The following is a 27877-nucleotide window of genomic DNA, read 5'->3' on the forward strand; positions in this document are numbered from 1 at the left end:
ACAGAGTAAAAATAGCAGAAAGCAGAAGTATAATTTTGTCTAAGTAACCCTTTTTTTCCACCACTTTTGATGAAGGCCATACATTACACAAATCTATAGCAATTTGCTCAAGGATGAACTGGAAATAATATATTCTTGGGTTTGGTTAGGTCTTTTAGGAAAATTCTGGCAACAATTAAAGCTCTTTTCTAAGTGTAGTCTGCAGTTAGCCACCAGCATAGAAACTTAATTATAAATAAAAATTAGACTCAAGATGTGCACCTTGAAAATAGGTGAATATGTAAAAGGAGTTCTCTGATGTTTTAGAAACAGGGACTTATGATTATCTAACATGATAGGAGAGCTTACACATTTAAAACGTAGGTTTGACTTTAAAAATTACTGTAAAAGAAGAGCATTTACATTTCCCATAATTTTGTGCAATAGAGGATACAAATGAAACCAAAACTATTGAAGGCTGGGTACTTAACTTACAAAGTTTATATATCTGTCAAAGAAGAGACCTGGCTGAGCACCTGTCCCAGGACACCAGGATGCTTCTTACTCTCTGGACCTAAATACTTGACAGCAGAAAGGAGGCCAAGTTGGCTCCTTGCTTGCAGACATTGTCTCTGTGGCCCCAGTCTGAAGCTCTGAAACCTGTGGAAAGTTTTCCAATGATATCAGTAGGCTTTGGATTGAGGAAAAAGCCCTGATAATATGAGTACAGGAGAAGGATATTGTTCATATCAAAGTGATTAAGCAAATTCTTCTTGCTGCTGTTTGTGCCTTTACAAGTTTCTTGCATTGTTGCATCCTACTTTCACCGATGCTGATTTTCTCAGAAAAATGCTTCTCAAAATGCTCTACACCACCATCCCATTCCCTAAGTGTCAGTAGCTGGCATGAAACCAGAAAGGTAGGAATGAAAAGGTCAGTCCTGTTTAACCTCTGGATGGTGGATCATTCCACCATGCTGTGTCCTTCTTGAACAGGCTGTGGTGCAATATTTGTGCTTCAGTCATTTAATGTAGAAAAGGTGAAGTGGAGCCACGAAAAATTAGGGCATATCTAACTCAAGGTCTATGAGGACTGGCCGGGGTACAAGGAAGAGTGAGAGAAGGAGACACAGAGAGCAATCTGATTTTGTAGGATTTTTTGGCAAAAGGAGGCAAGTGTGATGACATTCTCTTCGGTAAGGGGCAGAAGGTAACACTGACGTGCAAGTGCATGAAGTCTGATCACTACTATGCTTTAGAGCACTGGCAATATCCTCACTTCTGTGGTTTCTGCCTTCACATGCTGACATTTGAGAGGGTTTAAGTGGAATTCCTATATTCTTTAATCTCCTTTCTGAAAACTGTAATGTATAGCAAAGCCCATCAATATTGTTGTAAATGCTCTATGGAAATCTCAGCTGGCGTTCACCTCACTAATGTAAAGTCAACCACAAACCTGTAAAGAATGCTGCTTCTGAGAAACAAATTGAATTTTTGAAGAATTACCTTGAATACCAGGGATTACAAGACAAAAAAGAAATCTGCTAACATAGCACAGGCCTTAACTAGCGTGTATTGAAATTTTCAAAGTCATTAAAAAATCATTACATGTGTGAAAAGAAGTTCATGGCTCGAAAGAAAGGTCTTCAGAACTCTTCCTGCTGACTTGCAAATATCCCTAACTCACAAAATCCATCACTAGAGGAAATATTCTCACAGAACTAGAAAGGCTAAAACTGAAAAAATCAAAGAGCAAAAGCAAACATGGCAGAGCAGATCCACCACCACTAAAATCAATATCTCATCCCAGTGGAGCCATCAAAATCCATGGAACCAGACATGCCTGTCCTGAAACATTCTTTCAGTGACTAAATGAGCTTCTGGTAACTATGTCTGCAAAGCTAATCAACCACTATCCAGCAAGGAGTTCCCCTAAGCTATCTATAAAGGAACTTTTTTCGCTAACCTCCCAGTCCTCAGCCCCGAGGGACACATACATAATTACTTCATTCTCCAGCTGGAAGCTCAAACCCATGGTTGTGTAATGCCAAAAATCCAACAGTGAACAGAGGCAGGAGTTTTGTGCCTCATTATGATTTTCTTGCTGCTCTCTTGGTAGTGCCTACTACCAAGACAACTAATTAATTACTAGTAGTGCTTACTACTACTCTGTGGTGCAGCAAGTTCCAGAACCATTGGCCTCACTGTCCCTGCTGTGTGCTCCTCCTGTCTCTTTTCAAAAGAAGGTAGGAGATCATGATTTAGCAGCTCACTGCCACAGCATTCTTGATTGGAGAAGAGCAGCTTTTTATGGAAGACAAACATAATGAAAGCAGAACTTAAATTGCTTCACCATGTTCATCAATATGCTGAACCATGAGCTATTATTATTTGCTTGCTGTTGTCTTTAATTAAATTTTCCTCAAAATGCACCTCGTGAATAATCTATGTGCCAATTCTTTTAATCTCTCTCTAATGGATGAAAAGCTCTTTTTTAAACTTAGACTCAAAGTGGAGGCGCTGAAACAGATTTTGTGAAATGTATTTTTGTTTAATTGATGTGTTTTACAACATTCCTCTAATATCACCTACTAATCAGAACTGAATGGTTTCTATGTTTTAGAATGTGTGATCATAGGTGTGCCAAGATTCTACCTCTTTAATGAGTGAGATACGAAAAACGTGTGAATGAGATAGTAGATTATTTACTGAAATATACTTTGCTCAGCTTTGCTCAACAAAATTTGTTTCACATTAAGGGCAGCTAACCAAAACTTTGGAATGAAGACTTTTCTTGTCTGGGAGACTTGAAGACCAAGCTTTTAGCTTCCTTTTAAATACCATTTGGAATAATTAGCCACATTCTGCTTTGGTGCAGTGGCTTCTCTGCATTCTGAAGGACAGAAATTCTCTACTTACATTGGTAATCTTCAGCTGCAGACTACTCTTCCACTTCTTTTCAGAAATAACAAGCCTCAGGGCCAAGCTTTTGGTTTGTGCAAAACATCCCAGTCCTGTGTGTTTCAACATCATGCAGGGGGTTTCTACTAGGTGAGAAATTATCTCAACTGGCTGCATTGGATCTGTTTCCCCAGTCCAAAAAAACCTTTTTGTACTGGGGCAACTCTGTCACTTTGGAGGGAGTACCATCTTCTGTAAAGGTATGACCTAGCAGTTCCCACTGCGTGAAGTCAGCATTCAGAGGTGTTTTTCAAAATGGTTTTGGCAATTAACACACGTAAGCATCTTGAGCGATTTGTTTTCTAAAAGAGTTAGATATATAAAAAGAGGGAGACAATATTTAACTTGTTGTTCAGCTCATAATTAGGATTCTACAAGTGCAGACCCACTTTGACTGCAAATTATTAATACCAGTTTTGTTTATTCATGTTAAAGAAATGTTAACAGATCTGTTTCATGCATCTATTTAATAATTTAATTCTTCTTTACTTGTATTTGGTTTATGTAATAAATTATTATCTTTAAAAATAATCTTCCATTAACCTTAAATAGATGTTAAATAAATATTTGGTTTTTTGAGCAAACTAATTTTGTCTGAGCAGATATGCTGCTTTGTTGGTAAATGATGTTTTCCCAGATCTTATCAAACTAGAGTGATGCCTTCATGGCTAAAGTAAAGATCAGGAAAGAATTAAGCCAGAATCAGCACAAAATTCTGTTTTAATTCAAACTCTGCCTCAAAAAGTGCCATCCTTAATGAATGATTACTGATCTATTTGATATACTGTCAAAAATTACAACAAAATACATCTCTAAAATATGCAGGAGTGCAAGTCAGGTTTCAAGGGAAAACCAGGATCTAAGCATTTAAGATTTCCACCCACAGGTTTGAAAATAAAAAGGATGGACTGTTCCACATGGTGAGCCCACAATCCATAGTCAAGACAAGACAAATAGCAAATAAATAAACAATCATGCAGTAGGGGCATAAGGAGTGATTGAGCGCCACAGCTAAACAAACAGCCTAATTCCTACTACTCTGAATTGGATTCCTTTCCTGAGTCAGTCACTTGAGGACAGAGTCAGAGCTTTGATCTCTGGAATCACAGGATCATGGAACCATAGAATTGTAGAACCATAGAATATCCAGAGTTGAAAGGGACCCACAAGGATCATTGAATGAAACTCCTCACCCTGCACAGGACATCCCAAAAATCACTCCATGTGCCTGAGAGTGGTGTCCAAATGCTTCTTGAGTGACTTCTGTCAGGTTTGGTGCTATGACCACTTCCCTGGGGAGCCTTTTCCAATGCCTGGTCTGCACAGAAACTGAAGTGTGTGATGCAGTAATCCCAGTCACACTGCTGGGTAAGATGTTTTTCTATCTGAAAATGCTTTCTCAGGATGCTGTGGGAGCTAATAAATAAACTCATGGAGTATTTTTACCTTTCAATACCTGGTGAGAACCTTAGAAAATTCCAGTCTTCAGAAAGAAACTTTGTCTCCAAGATGGTTCCAGAGCATAAAAAAATGAAAAATAGAATAATAATAAGAAAAAAATAAATAAACCAAAACCCCCTTATCTTCTAGGAATCTGAAATGATATGGGAGAAATGCACATATGTCTTATAGGCCTCTGCTGCTGGTTTCATCTCAGTTTTCTTTTCTAGAGACATCTTCTGTGTAGCACAGCACACCCGTGCTGCCAGTGCTGCCCGAGGTGGCCAGCCAAGGATGGTGGTGGTGTGTTCACACCATGCCAATCCCTCTGTCACAGTGTTAACTCCACACCAAAGCACCCAGACCATCTGTGACACTGACAGCTATTCTGTGGCACTTGCAGTGCCTTCCAGACATCAATTACTGTGCTGCTGGGTGGCTGGAAGTAATTCATTCTTGCCATCAGTCATGCAAATCCTTCCTCCCATTCTCTCCTCTCATTCATTTAGGTGAATTGGCAATTGTCTGGACACATGCACAAACAGCTCGACTCTGCCTAGAAAAGGGAAGAACTGCTCACAGCCTTTAAAAAGCACATGAACATCTTTTCATCACCTGAGATGATTGAAACATTTTAATAAAATGATGATGTTTAAAATAGGAATCTCCAGAAAGTGTATTAATTGCGGGAGGTGAAATATGTACCTTAGGCTAGAAGGAGCAGAATATCTCTGAGGCCACATTTTGAAAGAGGAAATAGAGGTAACATGCTTTAAAGAGATTCATCATGATTATATCAATTTGTGGTGGACAACAGAAGAGAGTCAAGCCCAGATTGGTCACATTGCTAAAGATCTATTGCCTTGCTGGCAGTACTGCTCTGAATTATTCCATTGATGAACTACACTGGCAGTATTTTCACTTTGACGATTCTAAGTGCACCTTTCTTTCCTCTCAGTTTTTGGAAGCCACATGAGGGAGTGTTGGTTCACAGAATTCAAGTGAGTATCTGGCCTAAGAGACTGTATGTTTTCTTACTTCTCCAAAGTGTCTCAGAGTATTTTGATAGCTCTGTATACACTTGAAAGCCCTCTGAGAAAAAGAAATGAGTGCTTCCCTTGCAGCAGGAAATGTTTGATTAGCCTGATGGGCCTTTGGACCAGCAATCTCACAAATACCCTGTGCCCTTCCATGGCTCCCCACCAGGAATAAATAGGCTCCAGCCACCTCAGGGAGTGGGGTTTGTTGTTTCCACAGTGCCACTGTGATGAAAATGGATTGGTTTTTGCTGCAGTATGGTTGGGTTGACTCTAAAATCTGTGGTGTCCAGGACATGATAAGCCATGGTCTGGCTTGAAGGCCGAAACCAAGAGGTGACATGAAAGCTGCTGTCAGTTTGCTGTGGTTAAGCAGTGGGGTTTAAGAAACACTGCTCTGCAACCTCATAATCTGTCTTCTCTCAAGGAGTGCCTTATTCCTGGAACACAACAAAGCTGGGACACTGATGTTGAAAGTGGAGAAATACTTGGTTCCTCCAGAAATTAGAAATTAAACTCTTCCATAAAGGGACAAATTTTTGAAAACCCATCTGTCTAGAATGATATCTTTGATCTTCTCCTCTTTCACTTCTGCAGACAGCACTTTCCTTTCTAGTGAAATGACCATGATGTGTTTGTGGGACTGTCCTCATAACTATGCCCCATGTGTTTCTTTCCTACTAAGCTGGGGAAGGAGATTCCTGCTTATGACCTTTCCAAGGAGCTGTTAGGCTAAGGGTCATGAAAACAAATGCAAAGATGCATACAAGGAGTTATCGGTATGGTGAGAAACACTTATGATTGCTAATATCTAATTTGTCTCCTCCAGGAAAAAAAAAAAGAATGACTTTTTATCTCAGAGCACAATATATAGCACCTTAGATAAAGAGCACACAAATAGCACTGCTATGCTGCTGCTGCTGCTCCAACAGTAAATTAAATTCTGCTCTTCACTGAGGCGAATTACCCGGCTGAGATAAACTTCACTAATGTAATGGCTTCTGGGGACAGTTCACACTTTCCTCTAGTCTCCTTAACTGCTGATGCTTTCCCACGCTGGGTTGCATTGTGAGGGAAATCACTTGATCTGCTGCAGTTAAGGATGTCTCACCATTTCCATTATAAGCTCCTTCAAAAAGGCAGTGCAGGCTCCAATCTAGCTTCAAAGTTAGAGAAGTAAAGCAAACGTTTCACTGTGTATTTAAAAAGATTGTCTTTTACATTTCCTATAAGCAAAAGTCCAAACAAAATACGTCTGCTCTTTGGAGCACTTTGCTGCTTTTCTATTACACAAAACAGCTATTAATTTCTCTGCATGTTTATAGACGTTTAAAAAAAAGAGATAAAGAGTCCCTGCTAAGATTAAAAAAAAAATAGAAAAGAAAAAGTTAGTATAATAATAGCCATATTGGAATTTAAATGTTTCTACTTATCCCTGAGAAATCTTTTTTCTACTTATGAATAGCTGGCTGAAAAACTGGTGTGTGAGGATGCTGAGCTTTTATATCCACATTCTCTTTTCCTTGCAGGTAAACACATGTTTCCAATTAAGAAGGAAAAATGAGAGATTTACCCAAAAGCAAAGCAGGCTGGAAGGACTCACTTTCTCTGTCAGCAGCTTGCCCCCTTGCTGCTGCTGCAGTTCACACCTCTGTCAGCACTGCCAGAGCTTGTGGAACTGTAGGGAAGAATGTCTGGGAGGAGATAAAGGTTAAAAACACAAAACTTTTTGTCTGTGTTCTGAGCCCAGACTAACATGGACTCCAAGCAGTCAGTGATGCAAAGGATAGAACATTTTTGCCAGGAATTTAATATTTCATTTTGTACAGAATGACCAACTCTGGAGTAAGGAATCTCCTTTATGTACTGGGCTGGCTAGGGTTAAACCATGATGCTTCTCTAATCCAATGGTTTTTGGATCTATTGAATCTTTCAGAGATCTGTACAATATTGATAGGCAGGCATTACTCTTTTTCAGTCACCATAAAGTTGCCAATATATGTCTTTCCCTCTCAGACTGGACAGATATGAGAAGATTATCTTGGAGTTTGTTAAATAATTATTTCATTGTAATGGGACAGAGATAGTATTAATCAGGTTTTGAGAAGACATTAAACTGAAAGGAGCTGTAAATCATTCTGTTTCCTTGCATTTTTCTGTAATCTAACAGATAGTTTCAGACTATGAAATCAGCAAGGAAATGAACATTGACTCATCTGAAACGTTTTGATTTTGTCTCAGTATATATACAGACAAAGAACATTTGTCAAGAATAGATTGCAATATGGCCTAAGCAGAACTAAAGGCAAATTGTAAGCTCCCTTATCACCATGTTGACCTTATTAGACTTCCCTTTGTCTGGAAGAGCAAACACTTCACAGGAACCTGCATGCCACCATCCTGGAACACAGATGGACATTACAGGAAACACCGTCACTGCTTTACCTGTACCCCATCCATAAACACTTTGGACAAGATGGAAAAAGAAGCATTTCAGACATAGACCCAGACTTAATCAAGGCTCTGTTTGCACCACTATTCTCTGGGAACTCATATGGCTTGTTTACAAGGCACTAGGCATCTCTCTTGGTCTTTAAATCTATTGGAAAAGCAGCTCTTGCCCACACTCTGCTCTTTCCCAGCTCAACCCAAAGCAGATCCAAAAGCAATGTTTCTCTTTGTCTAACACCCCATAAGCAGTGTCTTATGTGTGTTAGGGATATAGCAAAGGTCAGTTCAGCATTCTGGATTTAGGGTTTCAGCCCTGTCCTTTCCTGCAGCCCTTCCTGCCCATCTGTCCGTGGATGGCTCCCCACTCAGCATGTGTATCCCAGCTGCCAGAGCTGCTCAGCTCACTAATGTATTTACAGGGAACCTGAATAGTCACAGAGCTATCTGGGTGTCATGGTGATGGCAGAATGCTTTACCGACTATAATCCCTTATCTCTTGGATTTCCCAGCAGGAATCAGAATGCATCAGTCTCTGCCATTGCTAAAATGTCGCCTGCTATTTTTTGGGATGGCAGGTGTCTGTGCAGTGCTGAGTTCAGTACCCACATTTACTGGTACTAAGTGCAAAACAACATGGTTGCACAGACTTATTTTCCTTATGCAATCGCTGAAGCATATCTGCTATCTTCACATTTGCTGAAGGTTAATAGCACTCAGCTCTCAAATTCATGCTTTGGCCTATCTGACTTCCTGCTTGGAAAGCAATGTGTTTATGTTCTCTGCACTGACAAGAACAGAGTGGGTGAATGATAAATGCTGTAGCATTGTGTGCTGCTCCTGATAATGTTATCTCTGAAGATTTAAATAACCCACATCATTACAGAGAAGTTGCCCTCTGTCTAGGTAAGCACAACAGCTGTTTGCACTGCTAACATTGAGCTGCCATTATTTGCACATTAACTGAGAAAAGTTTAAGGTTTTCTGGGTTATTTTGCTCATGCTGGTGAGATGATTTTGGTTAAGTTACTATTTTCTAATTTACTTCCATTTTGTTGTTAAGGATGACAGACACACACTACAACAGAAATGCTGTATTCACTTGGTAAAGGATATATAGATAGGCATATGATTTATTTTCTCAGAGCAGGACAATTTTGTGCTGGAAAACCCTGGAGAATGTGCTCCAGAAAATCTGCTCTCACAAAAAGCAAAGTGGGGCAAAACAATCCATAATCATACTGCATTTTCAAACCATTTTCTCTCTGGCCTATAGGAATCAAGGAAAATACAGATTAGAGAAACCCATGTGACTTGACAGGGTAAACCTTAACCAAACAGCAAGTCCTTTTGGACTACTATACCAGCAGACAGCTTGAGAGATGCATCTTCCTTTTCAAGGGGCAAGAGGGAAAGATTTTCCTCATGGTCAATGAATTGGCATCAGCTGCAGTACAGACAATCTGGGACAGCCACTATTACTGCTCCTCTTCTGTCCTACTTAATGCTCCCATCTTGCCTTAAATAGCTGTTGACAAACCCCTTTCTCAGTGCCCAATTCTCTCCTGTCCAATTTCAATGTTGGGCTTGTTTAATTTAATCTCTCTCTTTGATCTTAAAATATTTCATCTCATCCTCCTTCACTGACTCCACTTCCAAAAGTCAACTCTCTAACATCAACTCCGTGACCCATCTTGATTTCCAAGCTGTTTTAATTTGCACTGCAGCTCTGTCTCCTGGGAGTTACAGCTGAAGATCACACTAACATTCTCATTCTTAGTGACTGAACAATGAGATTTATTATCCTTTTTGCATTGCACAACAACCTTAACAGAAGAGATTTTCATAAATACTGTGTTGTCCACCCTTTATCTCTTAGAGATACAGCCCCTTGAGGAAGACCACCAGAACAAGATGACATGAGTAAGACCATGTTATTTCACACGTCTGACATGTAAGACTGCATGTCTTACTGCTGTGGAAACCAAAGGATATTTAGGACTTCATTTAGCTAAGCAGAATGGATTTAACTAAATAATCTATCATGGTTTGGGACAAGTATTACTCTAAAACATCATTTCTCTCTCCACCAAGTCTGTCCCTTCTCACAACAAAGCTATGATGGAACATTCAACAGCAAAAAAGCGTGGATTTAAATTTTAATGTGCACAGGAGATCAATTAATGTGTTTCACATGCAAATATGACAGCAATGACCCTGATTCAGAATGCTTGTTATTTCTGGAGTTGGCATATGGTTCTCTGTAACAGCAGGCATAATGATTGCAATAAATTGCCTCCTAATGCTACGTAATGAACTCTGATTTGTGTTAATTTGGGCAGTACTTAGCAATTCATGTTAATTTTTTAAATCAGTTTTGTAAGACTCTGTATATAAATTCAGCTTCATGTTTGGGTTTTTGGCAATGTTAAGAACACAGTCTGACATACAAATTCAGCTTTTGTGCAAAACCATGTGTCATTAATAACAATGCAGAAGTGCAAGAAAGACAAACCTCAATGAAACTTTGAGTTTCAATGTCCCTTAGGTAAGGTATCTAGCTGACACTGCAGGATCAGCTAGAAATGGACTGCAAACACTTGGGGTGGGCTTCTTATCTTTTGGGGTTTGTACAGCATCTTGTACACAAGAGACATCATGGAAAAAACCTTCTTGACAAATCATGAACAATGTTAATGTTGTGACAGCAGAATAACTGCAACTTGGGAGGAGAATGGGAGAGAATAAATCAGCAACTTTTACTGTTCTTGTTTTCATTTTATTTACTACTGAATTTGTGCTTTGGATTCTTCTGGATTCTCATAAACCTGCTTATTTAAGTCAATGGGAGTTTTCACAGGCTTCAAATTAAGCATGACTTTATGTACTCTACTAAGCAGGGATAAAATTACATGCTACAGTGCTCTCCTGGACTGGTGCATTAATCAGAGATTTAGTGCCCAGGAGTAATCTTTTCTTGATTAAAATCTAATTCTCAGTGTTATCAACAATTTATGTAATAAAATCAGAAAATAATGTTGGACTTATAATAGAAACTAAGATGCAGCTGTAAATTAAACAAGGCTCTTACATCACCATTATAAAACTAACTCATTAAAAGTGTATTTTGGAATCCTAATTGTTTGGTTTGCCCATTTCTGTGGCTTCTCCCTCCATGCAATCAACATTCCCAGCATTACCATGCAGGTAACTAATGAGTAGTAGGGAAAATCTCTGACTTTATATGAAACAGCTCAGTTATTACCTCAGTTATAGTGGTTGAGTAAGGACTTAGTAGCCTGATTCTAGGTCGTTCTTTATAAGTCCTACAGGTAGATATAATTATAAAGATGGTTATCTGAATATTACAATATGAGTACGATGCACGCTTTCTCATCCCTGTAAAATAGGAATTTAGTGCAAGATTATATAGGTCCATCCATCAAATCTTTATCCAAATAACAGGAGAGGCATAATTAAAAGGGCCATGTAAGACTGCCAGTCATGGAATAATTCTTTTCTTCCAATTAACTCTGGATTAGGTAAGAGAATTGCTAATACAAATATTTGAGGACACATTCTCTTAAAGCTGAGCCACTCTTCTAGGTTGTTCTTGTTTGCTAAAATGAAGCACAAGGATGTATTTTGGCAGTTGTTCCTCTCTCTAGCACATAAGTTTGAAGCACAATAAGTTGCAAACTTCTCTGAGGGCTGCCTGCATACCTTCTTTCTCATTCCTGTCAGGGCAGAAAGGCAGAGGGCCCTCAATAAGAATCACTTTTTAATTTTTTTAATTCTTAATTTCAAATTCTGTATGTTGTAAACAAGTTCACTACCCTTTCTCTTGACACAAAAGGTGAATTTTTCAGTAGAGCAGCATAAGGGAGTGTCAGATAATCCCTAACACATCCATGTTATGCTGCTGAAGGGAAACAAAGAGCATTACAGCTCCCTCTGCACTCAGTTTTCCAAAGTCAGGATATAAAGGGTGAGACTTGGATGGTCATTGGCGCCACAGTGTAAGAGACTTATGGATCATAATTTCCTCACACACTGTTAAGATCACTGAAGGACTATGTCCACTATGGAAAACTGCAGAGAGAAGAACCTGCTCAATCATCAGTGACCTTTGAACACATCCCACCCTCCACCCAAATATTCCTTCATGAATTCCTGGAAGTTTGGACAGTTAGATAAGCACCTGTAACCTGAGGTAAGGTAAAGATGGTACTATTGTCTGATTATCTCAAGCTAGGAAGAGGTAAATAAGCTGGGGGAAGACTGATAATGGACATAAAGAATACACAAAGGAAGCCAAAACAGCAACTGTGCTGAAAATCAGCTCTGGCTGGTCTGGAAGCGGGGAACCATATAAGAAACCCATCAACTCAAAGGAATAGAAAGACTGAACATGGGCATAAATAGCACTGGAATTGAGAAAATAATGTAGCCCATGGACATTGATTCCTTTGATTGCTAAAATGTATAAAGGATGAAAAGTTTTGAGGGGCTGGAGGAATCACACCACAAAGAAGACCATGATGAAGGACCAATAGGATACTACTGTATCCACAGGCATGGTGAATATCTTTCTACTTAATCTATTTCTCTCTCCCCCTCCCTCTTTTCTATTTCTTTCCACCTCTCTACCTCACATTTTACTGTCAAATAAAATCCACATTATTGATTTTGGCACATGGTCTTGTTTGACCTTTTTTTTTTGGGTAGAGGCATCTCACAATAAGCTGATCTTAACACACAGGAGAGTGGCTTGTCTAGCATGGTACAATATATTCCATGCTCTCTGCCATAGCTGAGAGCTGCCATAGCATGTTGTAAAGCATTAGTTAAAATATATTTGCTTCACTCATTTTCCACAACTCCAGTCTGAAAATCTGCATAGATTAAACAGTCTAAACAGACTCCACTTGAGAGCTATGCATGCCTGGGAAATCAGTCATGCCATTTATAGACAAAAAGACTCCTTATGATTATCCAATCTTACTTCAAGGCAGAGAATCTCATGTACATCACTCTTGCATCAAGCAATATCTTCTGTGCTGGTGTTAATCCTGCCCTCCAGAAAGGCATCTCTGCAGATAATCAAGATAAAACATCCCTCAGGAGTTTGTTCCTCACTCATCCTTATGTCATAAAACCCATTTTTATTTGTCAGCTGAATGCTGTCTGTCTCTGCTTCCTGATCTGAGTCTCTTGCTGTGCCTTTCCCATGTAGAGAAGCAGTTCTTCAGTTTCTAATATTTTTTCTGAGTTAGAGGGCACCTCAATCATCTTTTCACACCAAACTTCATTTGAAGTAGGTGTTGAGGTTTTAGAAAATGGAGCATTCCTATTCCACTGCCCTTTAGGAATAAAAGACTGTTGTATACTGGCTGTATAATTTTGCATAGATAGTAACCCTGTTCCTTTCCATGCAGAAATAAATGGGTTTTGCTCTTTTACCTTTTATAACAGTGGTCTGGTAGGAGAGGAATCTCATTTCCTATTGATCTTCATTTGGTATAAATTCTGCATTGAAAAAGGAGATCCCCCCCCCCCCGAAATCATTGCATATTTCAACAGGTTCAGATTTCATACTTTAATTTAGCATAATACAAGACTCCTTTAAAAATGACAATTAGAAGTCTGTAAATAAGAACTTTAAAATTGTTATTTCCCCCAAGATGGGATTGATCAGATGCCCTTAATAATCTTTGTAGACCCAGAGGGGAAAAAAGACCCCATCTAAAAATCTCTCTGCTTATATAATAATTTAATATATTTCTCATTTTCCAGTTCTTAGGAAATGTCAATTTAATTTTCACCTGAATAAGCCTTGTAGGAACCAAGGACTCATGCAGAGGCAAGTAACTATGATCCTAAAAGAAGAATTTAATATTGCAGAAGTGCAGGATATATGATGTGACACGCAGTGGGCAGAAAGCATTTATTTTTTCTCTCAGTCTATTCTGACTGTTGAAAAACAATCATGCTGGCATTTTGTGTTACTCACTCTAGGCAAAATCAGCTAATCACAGAATCACAGAATGGGTCAGTTGGCACAGGCAACAGCAGGTCTCCTGGTCCAGCCTCTCTGCTCAAGCAGGTTCATCCTAGAGCACAGGGCACAGGATTGTGTCCAGGCATCTCCTGAATATCTGCAGTGAGGGAGACTCCTCAACATTTCTGGTCAATCTGTTCTAGTGCTCAGTCATCAGCCCAGTAAAGAAAGTTCTTCCTCATGTTCAGGGGGAACTGTGGCATTCACATTCTCTGAACATGATTCCTTTGCCCAGGGTTTTTCTCCCGGGAAGCTGAAAGGAAACGAGAGGCCTCAGAGAAAAGAAAAACAATCCTTATCTCATTTGCTTCTCCTGTTTTGTGCTCGTCTGGAATGTGTTTGGAGATTGTTTACCCACAGGTGATTGCCTGATTGGACTCTGGTGTGAGTTGTTTTAACTCATTGGCCAATTAGGGCCAAGCTGTGTCGGGACTCTGGAAAGAGTCACCAGTTTTCTTTATTATATTTTCAGCACTCAGTAAGTATATTTTCTGTGTTCTTTAGTAAAGTATAGTATTCTTTAATATAACATAGTATAATAAAATAATAAATTAGCCTTCTGACAACATGGAGTCAGATTCATCATTCTTCCCTTACACAGGGGTTGCCATGCATTTATAATAATGAACTTCCTGTGCCCCAGTTTCTGCTCATTGCCTCTTTTCCTATTGTTTGAAGAGCCTGGAAACATCCCTTGACACCTCCCATCAAATACTCATGGACATTGATGATGTTCCCTCTCAGTCATCTCTTCTCAAGGCTCAACAGACCTATCTCCCTTGACCTTTTCTTGCAAAAGAGGTGCTCCAGTGCCTTGATCAGCTTTGCCATCTTCCAGTGGACCCACTCCAGGAGACACCACATGGTAATTATTTAACCTTATACTCTATTACACTTGCTGATTAAACCTATTTGAGCAATTAGTTGTCAAAGAAATAAGGTTTTACATTATCCTATTCCTAGGACCTCTTCACATGGTTCATGGGGACTCTTAACAACTCCATTTTCTAGCACGCTGTTGTCACAGCTCCAAGACTACCCCATAGCTGCTGTGAAGTTTTTGTGATTTTTTTTAACTTCCTCTGACATCAGCTTTACCTTTCCATCCTTTCAGTCCTTGGAATTAATTCAGAGCAGTCTGAAGGCTGTTCTGTGTTATGAACACTGGCAATATCTCCTACCTTCTCTGTACCGTAGGCCTGTTTGAAAATATTACTGATATGGGTGTATGGAAACCAGCCTACAGGTGAGTGTCCACACTTCATTCAGCTCAGGTTTCTTTATCAGCAGAGTTAGAAGATACCTCCTGGACACAGTTTGGCCTTTGCTCATAAGCAAGTCACCTGGGGAAAAGATTTTAGAAATATTGGTTTCCCTTTTCTTCCTCATTTCTATGTAGCCTGACAAAGAATTTAATACACACAAAAAAAGGATTAAACACTTGTAAAACTTGATTCCCAGGAAAACTATATGCAGAGAGATAAACAAAACCAAGCAGGGCGGAGGGGGCCTGCATATCTAAACAACAGAACAGGCATATGCTGCCATTTGAGCTATTTTCAATGTCCTCACAGCATGCCCCAGTATGACAATTAGCTACTGGCACTGGGAGAGAGCAACTAATGCCACAAACTGGAATTTATTTTGGTTGTTCTCCCATGTGTCTTTCTTCTTTCTCTCTCAGTTCAATGCAATGAAGTTATCTTTTTTAAAAAAGAAAATTAAATACCTTATAGAAAAACATAACTTATATATATATATAGACCCTTTGAGTCCTCAATCTCTTTTTTTTCCTTTTTTTTTTTTTTTTTTTCCCCATGACAAATGTGATTTTAATAACTACAATGTTCAAAGCAATTATTCCATCACAGCTGGTAGGAGTAAAACATGTTGATTTATCACTGATCATCTTAGTGACCCTCATGGGCTCAGTGGGAGTTCTTATACTCTGGTCAATCTAGGGCCAACATCCAGGAGTTGGGAGTGAATGATTACAGTGGTAGACAGAGCAAAGATTACAGTCAAGGTTGAATTACTGCCCTGACTTTACTCCCACCTTTTTCAGACTTTTTTGAATTTGGAGTCTATCGTGAATGAATTTCCATTCCATTTCCTTTAAAGAAAGTCTGCTTAACTTTGGCATGTTAGCGACAGAATAAAATAAATAACCCATAAACCTATTTTGTGTACTCATAATCCTTGTATCTCAACCATAGCCGAATGGATTCCATTAAGTCTGCGTTATGCATCCAATAATGTACCATAGTGGGTGCCTGGGGGAAAAATATTATGGCAGGTTATGTAGTAGTACTTTCCTAGTTACACCTTCCCAGCTACCAACAATGTGCAGCTGAGCAAGTAGTAGTATTATACTGTTAAATAACCCTGATGGATTTCCTTCTATGAATTTCTTCTATGAACTTGTTCTAGTGAGTGCTAGCAAGGGCTCTTTGCCAGAGACTCAGAGATGTGCTGAAGTCGTGACTTTGTATGAAATATAATATGCACCTATTATTTTATAATGGTAGCACTCACCTTTCTTAAAGATATGATTTGTGATTAATTCTAATAATTTTCAGATAAAATTTGCCACATTATGCTCCAAAAGGTTTAGAATGCCTGCCCATCCCTTGTATACACAATTTTCTTCACAATCACAGATGCTGACTGAGTGTGCTTTAAGAACATTCAGCTACTCTGCTCTTAGTGATGTCAAAAATGGTGCTCCTGGAAATTCTATTCAAATAGTTAATTTCTTTTAATAATGTCTCATTAATCCTATAAGGTTGTGCTCTTGGCATTCTATGCTGTAATATTCCAGAGACCTGTAGGACTGCTGCTGTTGGCTCTTTCATGCTGCAGTCAAAAGCTTACAGCCATCCATATCTTCTCACACACGCTTACTGAATTTACCACAGTGGTTCCTGACTTCATACACCCGCTCTTGGGAAGTGCTTGTTAGTGGAGAAGAACTTGGGGTGTTGTTGATGCATACAAAAGTCCTGTTACATAACAACCAAATTAAAGTGACTGAAATTAACTTTCTATAGCAAAGCATAAATCATCAAATCACAGAATAGCTTGGGTTGGAAAGGGATCTTAAAGATCATGTAATTCCGGACCTCTGACCATAAGGGACACCTTTCACTTGTCCAGGTTTCTAAAAACCCCATTCAACTTGGCCTTGAACACTTCCAGGCATGGGAGAACCACAGCTTGTCTGGCAAATCTGTTCCAGTGCCTCACAACACTCAGAGTAAAGAATTTCCTCCCAACATCAAAACGTCATGGCTTTTTATATTATTAAACAAGTTTTCTAATTGTTCATTCAAATCATTACAAAAAACATTTTTATTCAACTTGACTTTGGATTTTTAAAAGGAAGAAATGCCCACAGAAAACAGGTGCTTCCTGCATTTTAATTAAGATCCTGCATGTGTGTCCAGAATGCAGACACAAAACAGAGATTTCTCTGTTTTAGAAGACAAAAGGAGGATATACTCCTGATAAAACTTGGTATATGCACCAAAGTCCTTGGGACAAAGCAGGGCAGCTGCTGGGGTGTTGCTCCTCACTCTGGGCCAGAGGGAAGACTGGCATGAATTTTTAGAAGCACTGACATGTCCCAAAAGACTTCCCTCCCATCCTCCTTCCTACCAATGGACAAAAGCAATTCCAGAGAGGAACACAAGAGTAGTAAAAGCACCGAGGTGAATCCCAAAAGTTCTGTCTCAGTCTCCAGACTCTCCCTATGACATCAGGCCTCAGTGGACATGGAGTGGAATCCTGGTGTCGGAACTGCAAGCCCAGCCTTCCTCTGCTCTGAAGGACTCTGGAACCAGAACATCATGAGACAAATCCTTAGGGAAGCAGATGGAGAAAGGAAAAATGGTATTGGGAATGGCTAGGTAGGAGAAGGGAAGGAAATCCAGGGACTGAGTGCTGTCTGGGAAAAAGAGGGCTGGAACAGAGAAGAAAAAATCCAAACTGAACCTCTCCATCCTAGTTCCTTCTCTTGTCATCACCAACCACCCCCAAGGATCTGAGTCTCTGTAACTAGGGCAGAACAATTAAATATAGAATTGTGTGTATAAAGACCTTACATGATGAATTTTTGCATGTAGCATGTTATGAATGAATTTCCTTCTGCCAGGGGCCAACTGATTACAGTTACAGTAATTATACTCTTAGTTTTCATTGTTAGGTTAGCAACTGAATTAAAGGCTACTATGAAAGACATTTTTTATTCCAGTTCTCCTAATCCATAAAGCAAAAAAATGAACAAAGGCCTGTTATTAGTACATCTATAGATGTAATACTACCTTTGTCAAATTTTTTCACTTTACAGAGAAAGTAACAAACAACCTGATATTGGTAACAATTTCTGATATAATTAGATAAAACTTACAGTTCAAACTCAAACAGCTTAAAATATATTGGTTGCATTATGGAACAAGTGAGTTGGGAAACACTTTTACAGTGTGGATTTGTGGTAAAAGAGCTTTGCATAATTGAAACATCAGCTCAGAAACAGCCCCCAAATTTACAAGTTAACAAGAGTGCTTTTTTTTTTGCTTTTATTTTAAAATATGAATTGTAAATCTTTCTTATAAGTAACTTAAAACACACACACAAAAAGATGTGATGACAGCTTCTCCTCTAGCATTACCTTACTTTGTAAAGACCAACAAAAAATAGGAGATGGGGTGTCCTTAACAGGAAAAGAAACCACAACAACAACAACAACAAAAATTACTTAAAGCATTGAAGCCTTGTAGCTTCAGCACACACACTGGACTGAGATTGACTTTAGGAACTATTCTGAACTTAGACTTGGAAAGTCTCGTTTCCTTGACAATTCAAAGAAACAATTTATGGTTTTATTTTGAGGGCTCTGTTAGGCCCAATGTCATCAGCGCTGCATCTGCAGTGTGTTTACTCACTGAGGCAGGAGCTAAACTGGCTGCACAAGAAAAAAATTGTGGGTAAATAAGCAAACAGATATGAGCAGCTTTCTGGGATCTTGGGCTTCAAAGTCCTTCTCTTTTTAATAAGTCATTGGACAGTAGCATGGATTGCTCAGTAAAAACTGACATTTAGAAAGAAAATGAACACATCTTTAACAGTCTTTTCCTAGCAAAGCCATGAATACGCATCTGCATAAGCTCAGCCAACCTTCTGGCTTCCTTTTTTTTCTAATTATATTGCTCAGACAGAGTGTTCTGTCTCCACGCTTGAGTCAAAGGTCTCTGTGTTTTATTCAGCATGGATAAAACTGATTCATGACTGCTGATTCCCTCTCTGCATGGGGTGTTTCTGGGTGCAAAGGTTTTGGGAAAATGTGGCTCTTGACTGCAGTTCCTGCCTAGGACTGTAATGCATAACCAACTATCTCCTACCTAGCCACTCAAACTCCTTTTAGAGTTGGCTTTGTTATGCATTAATTTAGGTGGATTCCTTATGTCCTTCAGCTCGGGAATTGTACTGGGTGAGGTGCAATAGTCCCTTCGAACCCAAACTATTCTACGATTCCCTATAAAGCAGTTTTCCAGATCTGAAATCAGTACCATGGCTATCAAACAAAGGATTCTTGCATGGTCCAGCAGGACCAGCATATCAACACAGTGAGGCTCTCACTCAGCTTATGGACTTGGGGTCCTCCGTCTTTGGCTGCCTGTTATCCCTGTGATTTTCCTTTGAAGCCAACAATGGAATAACTTGAATACTGGGTGCAAAATAGTTGATGAAAGCTTTGGTCCACTGTGAGTAGGATTGCAAATCTTTGGCTTCATTTGAAGTAGAGCAGGGTTCATTTGGATGCTGCTTTCACTTTCAATTAATGGTGGCCCTGCTGTGCATTTGCTTGTTATGTGATTCAGCTGTAGAATGACAATCCTGCAATGGATACTATTTTGCAATTAAATCCAGAGCCTTTGATATCTTCAGCACTTGCCTGGACAGGCCTTTCAGAAGTCTGATCTAACAACAAGCCTCCAGAGGACCCTTCCCACACAAATCTTTCTATGATTCTAGCAGGGCTTTTTCATCATCCGCAAGAAAAGGTTATTTAATATAGAAAGAGATCTGCTCCTCAGTGACATGCCAACACTTTGCTTTATCACTGATCACCATAGATATCACTAATGTAACTCACAGCTCTGAAGTTTTAATCTATTCTCCCAGCCAGTAGTAGGGTCAGGAAAACGGCAGAGGTATTTCTAAAGAAAAGGGAGGCATGGTTCCAATACTTTTATGCGAGAAAACGATTCAGTGGAAAACCTGCTGAAAAGGTTGAAGTCTAGTTAAGCATGCAGATAAAGAAAAGTATGACATTCACCTAAAATATCATAATTAATGAACAAATGTATCATCCTGAAGTAAATTTGACAGTGTGGTGTCATTAAGTTCACAGCATTATTTGCTCCAAGGTAGCTGACTTGTTCTTTTTATCCCTTTAAATACAAAAGCATGTAAAAAGAAATGCAGTTTCCCTGAAGGTCCCATGCATAAATTGAAGGTAATGCAGGCTCTGGATTTCACAGAAAATGTGGTTCTGCTTAAACAGGAAGAACTATCATCAGATGGCAAAGATTATTACAGATCGGATAAAGTCAGTGTAAATGCATTGAGTCTAATAAATGAAGACCTGGACCTCCAGGTATGTTAGGCTACTTACAGTTATTGATGCAGGAAATTGACATTTGGTTGGCATTGAAAAATAGGGCTGCTCGGGTTTTGGTATGAAACATGGAAGTTTGTAATGAAGAAATGTCAACAGTGGCAAAAAGCTGTGAAAGTTGAGGCTACAGCCCCAGCAGAGACAGGTTCTGGTAGAATACCCATGCAGAATTCTCCCAAAGTATCTCCTCACTCTGCCTGTTCCCAGGACCCACAGCACATGGCCTGTCTGTTCTGCTGGCTACAGCAGGGATGTTAGCAAAAACATCAGGATCCAACAGGCCTTTAAAAACATCATGCCTTGATTATGCATGCTGATTTCACTCTTCGTGTTTTCACCAATATCATACAAATTTGGAAGCCTGATCACAAATGTAGGAGAGAAATTTTCAAATCTGTTATGTACGCAAGACTTTCATCAAAAGGCAATGAAAGTGCAATTCATTTTTTCAAAGAAACAAAGACATTCAGATGACTTGGGCATTTATAAAAAACTCTACCGTTAAAGGCTCACTTCATGGGTTTGTGTTTAAACATCTTGGCTAAGATCATTCAGTGATTAAATGCAGAGCAGAGAGACTAATTTTTGGGGAATGTTGGCCATAATCCTCCATAGTAATCTATTACATTAGCACTTCTATAATGGATGACATCACCTCTCTTTGACTCATCTTATTTTACGTGTCTGTAATGCTTGAAAAGGATTTAATTGTTAAGCTATAGAAGGTTGCCTCACACATCAGAATTGACAGGAGGACTCTCATTTCCCTCATAGTTCAGTCTTTATTCTGTCCTCTTAAAGCCAACCAGCTGAAAGATATCTTCAAACATCTGCAGTTGCTGTTACTCTGCACACAGTGTCAAATTGTGCCCTTAATTCTGACTGTCTCCATTGTTGCTGTATGCTGCTGGCAATCTATCAACATTTAGCAAGGATTTAGTTTTTTGTTACAGTCCACCTTCTAAGAGTTTTAGCCAATACATGATTCTTTGTTTTCTCTGTCGGCTACTTAGAATAAATATCGTAAGTGATGTTAAAAAAAAGGAGCTTCCTGGCAACTAACTCCTCGTTTGTAACAGAGACTGAGAAAATCTAATATGTGAAATGAAAGTGGAAAATTGAATGCTCTAATGTTGACTCAGGTTAAGATTTTAGTCAGCTCAGTGTTTATGTAAGACAAGCCAATCAAACAAACACCTGGTATGGTAACACAGAAAATCCTGGAGCTGGAAGGTGTGTCATCATCGCACAGCTTAACAGGAACTATTGGAAGGGTGCAGAGAAATATCCTAGTGAGCCTTTTGCTCTAGGAGTCCTAAGAACATATGGACCTTATTTCTTGTTTTGCAGATGACCAACCACTGTTCTATGCTTCCTTCTTTGCTCATGCTCATGTATATTTGTGCAACATCCAAAAACATTTGACTTGTTGAGTGAGCTCATACAGACCTTTTTTCTACAGCCTGGAATTCGCTGACACCAACTTTGGACTGAAACATGGGCATAGCATGTGCACCACTAATGGATAATCCAAGGTTCCCACAGTAAGTGTTTCTTCTTCCTTGCTATATTTCCTTCACAGTTACTTTTATGTCTTCCCAGACAATATTTCCTTGTTGAGCAAGCTGTCCAGCCACTTGCTTCCCGCTCTGTGCATACATTCAGGGTTGCCCCATCCCAGGTGCAGAATCAGTCACTTGCCCTGGTTAAACTTCATAGAGCTGGTGATTGCTCAGCAATCTGATTTGTCATGGTGTCCACAAGACCAAGACATGTGCCATCCACTTTACTTAAAAAAAAATCATAAGCTTTTGGAGCTATGAATCAGGCTTAGGACCCAACAATGTAAAATATGGTAACCCTCAGATTGTACTCAGTAATCAATTAGACACGTGTACAAACTGGAGGTCTGACCAAGGGGTTGGTTATGTGAAGAAACATACACAGAGTGAGATGGTACTGGAATCACTTCCAAGAAGATTGATTTTTGACGAAGACCTCTAAACATATTTAAGTTGAATGAATATTGTGTTTATTTGTTTTGACGTGTATCTCCAACCAAGCCTTCTCTGTCATTCTAGAAGCCTGGCCTGTAGAAGCCTTTCACTGATCTTCCATCACCTTAAGGAATTTATTAAAATGTCAATTTCAAATAAATTTTCCTTCAGGAAAGACAAATTCAGACTTACTGGTTAGAGAAAATTTCAGGCATGAAAACTTGCAAGCATATTATTAATGAAGTTTATTGCATATTAATATAAAACTGTCTGATCTCATTGTTTATGTAAATGTTCCATTTTTATTTGAGTTCTCTTAGCTGCTTCACTTTAGGGATGTCTGCCAAAAACTGACTGATTTCTGCTCTTTGTTAGAGTAGTGTAAATGGGCAGGGCTGGCTCGACTTCTCGCAGGATGTATAGCATAGAGTTTCAAAATGTCATATTCTGGAAGGTTACAGACTAAACAGGTTTCAGCTAATGGGGTGTCTGCAGTGTCTGAGGAAAGGGAAAGTTTAAGGCCTAGATGCTTATTACAAAGTCATCCCTGCTTCTTCAATAACTCATCTTGATATTTTTTAATTTGCAAAAATGTGTCTGTGTGATCCCATAGGCTCTTAACTACTTTGTAATGAGTGTGTATGAACAGATGGAAAATGTTTTCAATTTCTGAGAGAAGTGCTAATGGATGTCACCAGCTATTAGAAAAGCTCAGGTGGTTCCATTTTGGGAGAATAGGTATTGTCATAAGCCTCTTCAGTTTTAATGAAATGTTTGCTCATTTATACCTTTATGGTAAGTTTAAGACTGCCTGTACTAGTGCAAAAAGATCAGAAATTGAGCTGCAAATTATTCACTGTGAAATGGTCCAGAAACTTAAATCCAAATATTTCACTTGAAAATAACAAAAGCTTATTGTAGGTCACAGCACTATCAGGGAAAATTAATAACTGGAGAAAAAAATTTAATCCCATAAAGGTTAGACTTCTTCTTCCCTCTTTGTAACAAATGCAGAAAAACCCCCAACACCCCCCCATCCTGCAAAAAAGAAATCATCACAGCAGAAAGGAACAATTTTTTAATGTAATATTCAATACTCTGACTTTTATCCACTAACCCAGATGAGATTTCATACTGGTTTTGAGCTCCCTCTAGCATCAGACATTAGGATCTTCCCAAGAGAAGAAACTGAAATATGAAATGATAAAATGAAACTCAATAAGTAAATTTTCCTTTATATATCCATGCTGAAGGGCATGAAGAATTAATAGAGTGAATAAGGCTGAGAAAAAAGCTAAAGAAACCAAAATGTTTTCCTGGCTGGGAATTGAAGAATGGAGGGAGGCACAGACGAATTGGGATGGAGTGGTACTACTGGGCTGCCCCTCCTCCTCTGTTACTACAAAAGGCAGAGTTCAATAATATAGATTGATCCTCTCTGTTCTGGTGTTGGCTCACATTCCTCAGCTGTACTGAGACACTGCTTTGATCAAACAGCTGTGAACTGCATGAGAATATATTAACAGATAAAGACATCTCAGTGTACTGTACACAGGTTGGTACTTTGGGGATTAAAGTGTGTAGAAAACCCTTTGTGCAAATCTTGCACTATTTCTCCATGTGTCTGATGCACAAGGACCAACCCCACAAACAGAGCTCCTTCAGCACTCAAGCCAGACCTGAAGAAGCTTTCACCCAGCTACTGCTACTTCTTATGCTCCCAATTCAGCTTTCAACTTTGCCAGTAAAGTGGGCAAAGGAGTAGCAGCTATGACAAGTACAGCAACACTTACAGCAATCATTTCTCTACCATTGCAATGTGAAGAGCAACTGTGCTCAGAAGCAGAAATTATTTTTCTCACCTGTCCCATGAAAGTCTTTCTCAGAGTGATAGCTGAGGTTGCAGGTGTTTATTCAGTGACTGGAAGGTGGATGAAGGAGCTGAAAGGGAAGTGTTACAGCCTGCATAAGGTGGAAGAAAGACTGCACAGAGCAGGCTCAAGGTGAAATATGATCCTCACAGGTTTCTTCACAGCACACATTTTTTTGGAACATCTTGAACATTTATGCATTTATTTTGCTCACATTTGATGACTTCAGACATAGAGAAAAGTCTCTATTATGCAAGATACTGTACAAATTATATTTCTTGGCCTCAGAAAAATTACACTTAGAGCCATAAACCCAGATGAACCAGACATTCTCCAGACACTGACTAGGTGAACCATGAATCATAGCTAGCAAATGCCTATATCTAAGTAAAAAAGAAAAAATAGAATTAGAAATAAATTTCAGTTCCTGCATTGAAAACTACAAAGAAAATGTATATTTTAACTTCAATCTGAATGAAAAAATTTAACCATGTATGCCAGTGATGGTATGTTAGCTTCCTTTTGTAAAGTAGAAATGTTTTAATGACCTCTCTCTGTCCAGCCCTGCCAACATTCCAGCATTTTCCCAGTTTAAGTACTTCCACAATGAGAAATGATATGGGGAACCATCAGGCATTACATGACACTGTAGCTCCTAATTCTGCTGTGTATATTCCTCTGCAGTCAGGCTGAGTTTGTTTTAAGTTTATTTTATTTCAACTAATCTCACAGCAGAAGAAATGGAAGCTTCAGGAACAGCTGGGATATGGCAAGTCCCATATCCTGACTCATAAAAGTTGTAGGTAATCCAAAGAAAAACTATTCCAAAGGCACAGAATGGCAGTTACTTTGCTTTGCAACAGCTCTGCACTGAAGGTAACAGATGCCTTTCTTTGAAACCAGTCTGTTGGAATTTCACAGAGGGGCAAAAAATGCAGAAAAAAACCCCCAAACACAAAAAAAGCCCAGCTGTCGGGTTCAAACAGCCTTGAAGTGGAGCTACAATCCAGGGAGATAGAGAAACATGTTGAAAGCCAAGAAATGAGAAAAAACTCTTTCAGTGTTTATGGATAGAAGTGCTTTGCAAAAGTGCTGTTTTCCCAACAACTTCCTGGACCTTTAGGGCTGGGCTGGCTTTGGCCATCCACAGGTTTGATGCCATCTACTGAAAATGGTGCCCTTCAAAGACAGGTTGCTCACCTGCCCAGCACCATAACTCAAGTTGTGGCAAGAGTTACAGAGCACAAGCACTGCTTTCCACCTGCTGAGATTAACCATGATAAATGAGCTTTTTAAATTCTGGCACGAAAGAGGGTTCCTACTTGTGCTTCATTAAAATGGAGCTAGTAATAAGTATTTATATCCTAAGCAGCTGGGAGAAAACAGGGCATAGCACCAGTGCAATTCATGGCAGAAAGAAAGAGTCTTTTTCCTGCACAAAAGATGCTCTTGGATAAAGAAGCAGCTTTAAAAGATGCTGCTTTCACAGAATATGACAGCTTTTCAGACAATACTAAAAAATGCTAAAAATCAGTCTCCAAGCCGGAGATGAATACTGTGTCTGGAGTGCAGAGGAATTTCATGAGAAGTTCTGTTGACAAAGACCAAACTTGGTTTCTGAAGATGACTCAAGTTGAATTTTCAAAAGTAAGAAATGAAAAATTTCATTTCTTTGTTAGTTGATAGGCTCCATTTTCAGAGGTTTTGTCCCAGAGATTCAAGTTATTTTGGGTACACAAAAGCTCAGCATGCTCAAACATCATCATCAGCAAAAAAATTTAATTCTGGCAGCACCATGAGGGAAGGAGTGGATGGTCTTACTGTGTTGAACAAGGAACACACACAAAACCACACAGAATGCAGCTGCACTCAGTCTGTGCCTCTTTGCAAACAGCTTTTCCTCTGCTGGTCTCAGTGGCTACTTCCCTCCTCCCTCTATTAAAAGCCCCTCTCTCCTCTTCAGTGATGTTCTTGGTGTTCCCTTTCTCAAAATGTCTCAAAATAGTTAAATGGTGTCTAATATCCCTTTGGTCAGTTTAGGACAGCTGCCTTGGCTATGCCCCTTCCCAGCCTCTTGCCCAGCCCCAGGTGCTGGGAGCTGGGTGGTAGCACTTTGGAGGAACGACCATGAAGGTGTGGGAGAACTGCTCAGCAGTAGCCAAAACACTGGTGTGTTATCAACATTTCCTAGCTGCAAATACAAAGCACAGCGCTGCAAAGGCACTGTGAGAAAAGTTGACCCCATCCCACTCAGAGCCAATACATTTCATAATATACAACTCTTAATGAAATGTATTTCTTAATATGTACAAATTGAAATGTGACTGTAAATGAATTAGGGAATTTAGAAAGAAATGAAAAACTTTTAAAGAAGTAATTTTAGAGGAACCCCACACTGAGTTCATTACTTGCTCACAAAGTCACAGCATTCTTAGTTTCAACAAAATAGAATCTTACAAAGGAGTGTGGTGGGGGGAAATTAACATTTCTTTCCTTGGACTACTTTCTCTGTTTTTGTCAAAATGAATTTTGCCATTTGAATTTAATCTGACCTTGTATCTAGCTTAAGCTCTGATCTTTTTCAGGCTATGCAAACTTGGTTTTCTCTTCTTTCACAAATACTTTTAAACAAGAAAAGCATTACTCAAATGTTAGCTGAGTGCCTCGTGTCTGCATTAGCAGAACAAGTTCATACAACCCCTTGTTTGATCTGCTTGTCAATTTTGCCCTGAGAGAATAAACAAAGTGTCAGACTTAAGATTTATTTGTGTAACAGGGAGGCATGCAGTGCATGAGTTTTGGAGGACTACAGGGCTTTAATATTAATCCTCATCCAATCCATGCAGGGCACTGGTCTGGAGGACTTAGAGATATCTGGTAGCCCAGATGGATTAGGAATAGTAGAAAACTAGGACAAACAGGCATGGAGCTTGTGTGGTTTGACTGCATGGGGTGTGTAGTGAAGTTAATGTTTTGACAATCCAGACTTCAAGAACAGTGTCCAGGTTGTGTCCAGTTTGGCCAGGTCACGTTGATCAGCTTACAGGAGAAAAACCAGGATGGCATCCAGAGAAAAACCTGCAGGAGGGGGTTACAATTGTGCTTTTGGGCCTGGGACTAGAAAGATCTGCTATCTATTTATAGTATATGATAAATGGTTTCATCAATGGGAGTCCTAAGTTTTCCTTCAAAGTATATAGTCATCCCTCAATTCCTGCCAAATCAGGGCTGGACTGAAGCATTAGCGACATTTTGGACAGAAAGGAGAAATGCAGGGAGTGAAAAGACAAGACAATGCACAAGTGAAAGCCCTCTCCACTATGAGACTGTATCACAAGTTGCTTGGGCATTCAGCTACAAAGCTGAGGAAAGATCTGTATAGCCCAGCAGATTTCAGTTTTATCA

General features: G+C 39.3%; 3 long non-coding RNA genes across 8 annotated transcripts; 1 reads left to right on the top strand and 2 right to left on the bottom strand.

The window, feature by feature from the left end:
- Positions 1-3008: 3008 nt before the first annotated feature.
- On the bottom strand, positions 3009-4513 carry LOC135299958 (uncharacterized). Its single transcript, XR_010361800.1, has 3 exons — positions 4386-4513; positions 4133-4257; positions 3009-3241 (listed from the first exon to the last, which is right to left on the bottom strand). It is a non-coding gene; the product is annotated as an uncharacterized LOC135299958 (long non-coding RNA).
- Positions 4514-10620: 6107 nt separating this feature from the next.
- Positions 10621-17954, bottom strand: LOC135298824 (uncharacterized). 6 transcript variants are annotated; one of them, XR_010360843.1, is made up of 7 exons: positions 17583-17908; positions 16751-16927; positions 15024-15268; positions 13878-14178; positions 13328-13393; positions 12870-12957; positions 10621-11601 (listed from the first exon to the last, which is right to left on the bottom strand). It is a non-coding gene; the product is annotated as an uncharacterized LOC135298824 (long non-coding RNA). The 6 variants fall into 6 exon arrangements; XR_010360844.1 differs by lacking the exon at positions 10621-11601 and adding an exon at positions 17919-17954 and having other exon boundaries at positions 11791-12957; positions 17583-17757; XR_010360842.1 differs by lacking the exon at positions 10621-11601 and having other exon boundaries at positions 11788-12957; positions 13690-14178; positions 17583-17910.
- LOC135298823 (uncharacterized) lies at positions 17685-22893 on the top strand. Its single transcript, XR_010360840.1, has 3 exons — positions 17685-17833; positions 22067-22148; positions 22686-22893. It is a non-coding gene; the product is annotated as an uncharacterized LOC135298823 (long non-coding RNA).
- The last annotated feature ends 4984 nt before the right edge of the window (positions 22894-27877 follow it).

This window comes from Passer domesticus, chromosome 4, assembly GCF_036417665.1.
Source record: "Passer domesticus isolate bPasDom1 chromosome 4, bPasDom1.hap1, whole genome shotgun sequence".
Taxonomy (NCBI): Eukaryota; Metazoa; Chordata; class Aves; order Passeriformes; family Passeridae; genus Passer; species Passer domesticus.